We start from the raw sequence: 2,500 nt of genomic DNA on the forward strand, positions 1-2,500 counted from the left end.
ATTATTATTACTATTTAGTTTTTATTTTGTCTTTGCTATTTTTTTTCTCGTTTTGTACAAAAAAACACAGCCAGTTTCCTGGTATATGTTGATAACACACTCCTTTCTGTTTGTAACTCTCCGACGTGTGTAAATACACAGAAAGCTAAAATGTTCAATTAATTCTGTACACTCTGGAAGGAGGTCAGCAGCCGTAGTGACGCATTTTTTTTCATCACGAAGATTTTTCAGGTGACACACTGGATACACACGGCGACCATCTCAGTTTTCACTCACACACTAAACGGGTATCATGCTGACGAGGAATATACCTGGACGCGGACACACACACACACACACACACACACACACACACACACACACACACACACACACACACACACACACACACACACACACACACACACACACACACACAGACACACGTTTGCTCAGCAACAGAAGGGTGGGCTGAACCTTTAGTGCACTACCAAATTTACACTTGCAAAATCTGTGATCGGGTCGTGGATGATACTGTGTGTGTGTGTGTGTGTGTGTGTGTGTGTGTGTGTGTGTGTGTGTGTTTTGGCGTGTGTGTGTGTGTGTGTGTGCGTGTGTTGAAGAAATTAAAACACTGGGAACTAGCGGCTTACAGTATGTATGTTCCTTCTGCTCTTGTGCATTTGTTTAGTGGTGGGGAGGGATGGGTTCTGGGAGTGGGGGGGTATTTACTTGACTGATGGCGGACATAGTGGCATTCATGCAATGTACAGTTTCCTTTTTTTCATATCAACGAAAAGCATTTTTCTAAGCAAACAGAGGACTATCTTTTCACAAATAACAAATTCTGTGTAATGTCCACAACACCTTTCTTTCTCTCTTCCTTTCTTTCTTTCTTCCTTCCTTTTGCTGAAATCCCGCTGAAAGCCTCCTTGTTGAGCAGACACCAATTTTTAGGGGGAATGAGTACACAACGCACACACGCACACATACACGCACACACATACAGAACACTGTTGTGTTTTTCAGAAATTCTTTCGGGAAACCAGGATCTGTTGTTGCATGAAGTCTGGCCTGTATATTTAAGGAAAAAACACAAAAAAAACAGACAAAAAAATAAAATGTGAATTGCTGTATTTGCTATACACTGTAAGTGAGCAGGGCTTGTCTGCTCACTGGCGCCATTCGTTTTGATTTGTTCAAATCATATTATTAACGCTGTGGAGAAAAAAATGCATGAATTTTAATTTATCATGTTTTTTGTTTGTTTGTTTGTTTGTTTTTATTTTGGATTTAACAAGTGTAATTTAATCTGATTTATTATTATTTTTGTCTTCTAAGTAGTTTTATTTTGAAATAATATTTTTTCGATTTTTATCCATTTTTAGTTTCTCTAACCCCCGTAGTGAGAACTCTATGGGTGTGGGGATGCTCTGCTGGGCTGTGGTCTAAATGCACTGAACTTAGGTCTCTGTGTGTGTAATGTGTATGTGTGTTTGACAGAGAGAGAGAGAGAGAGAAAGAGAGACAGAGATGACTGGAATGAAAGGAGGGAAGAGAAGGTAAACGAGTGAACGATTCTCATCAGCCGTAGTCATCAGCAGAGGCAAAGCCAGTCCCTGTGTGTGTGTCTGCGTGTGTGTGTGTGTGTGTGCGCACACGCGTCTTGTGAGCGTGACATCTTTCAATAATGATTTTCATTGGCATATGTTCAGTCTGTTTGAGACGGTGGGAACAGACGAGCCTCCTATACAGTGAGGGCATCTCCTCAAAGCGTCCGGCCAATCCCAACAGACTAGTGCTGTGGCATCTAGTGAAGATGCGTCTGTGCGTGTCAATGCGTGTGCACATGTGCGTGCGTGTGTGTGTTCATGCGTGTGTGTGTGTGCGTGTGTGTGCACGCAGTCACACGTGTGTGTGTGTGCGTGTGTGTGTGTGTGTGTGCGTGTGTGTGTGTGTGTGTGTGCGTGTGTGTGTGTGTGTGTGCGTGTGCGCATGTGCATCGGCATCTGTGCATCTGTGCGTGCATGCATACCTATGTGTATGTGTGCTGATCCAACATGTAGTCCTGGTAGGATGAATTTATTTGGCATACAATACCAGTATCCTGTCTCGCGTCTTAAGACTTTGAGAGATAACCTTGAATCCCTCGCTCGTGAGGGAGTAAAGAGTAGCACTCTGGCCTTCCCTGCGTCTTGCCAGGAGAGGTCAAGTCTGCACTGCTCATCCACACTTAAGTAGGAGCTACTGCAGAAAGAGATAAGTACTATTCACTAAATTATAATGACTGACTTTCAGTTTCATTTATTTTTTATTTTTTACTTAAACCCTTGAGGTAACAATTTAATGTACCTGATACCTGATATATATTTTTGAAAAAGCAAACTAGTTAAGTTCAAAAATAATTTGTGTGTGTGTGTGTGTGGCATGCAAGGCTCCGGGACTGGCTGTCTGCTCTGACCATGAATTTCACACCCAGTGTGACCACCTCAGCTGGTGAGGAGTGTGTGTGTGTGTGTGT

General features: G+C 42.6%; 1 protein-coding gene across 2 annotated transcripts in view; it reads left to right on the top strand.

The window, feature by feature from the left end:
* zbtb18 (zinc finger and BTB domain containing 18) overlaps positions 1–2,500 on the top strand; it is a 14,959-nt gene that overhangs the window by 11,733 nt on the left and 726 nt on the right. For both annotated transcript variants that reach the window (XM_063192163.1, XM_063192164.1), the window contains one exon: positions 1–2,500. This exon is cut by the window's left edge and continues 1,885 nt beyond it; it is cut by the window's right edge and continues 726 nt beyond it. The gene's annotated coding sequence lies outside the window, so the exon portion shown is untranslated.

This window comes from Engraulis encrasicolus, chromosome 24 (genome assembly GCF_034702125.1).
Source record: "Engraulis encrasicolus isolate BLACKSEA-1 chromosome 24, IST_EnEncr_1.0, whole genome shotgun sequence".
Taxonomy (NCBI): Eukaryota; Metazoa; Chordata; class Actinopteri; order Clupeiformes; family Engraulidae; genus Engraulis; species Engraulis encrasicolus.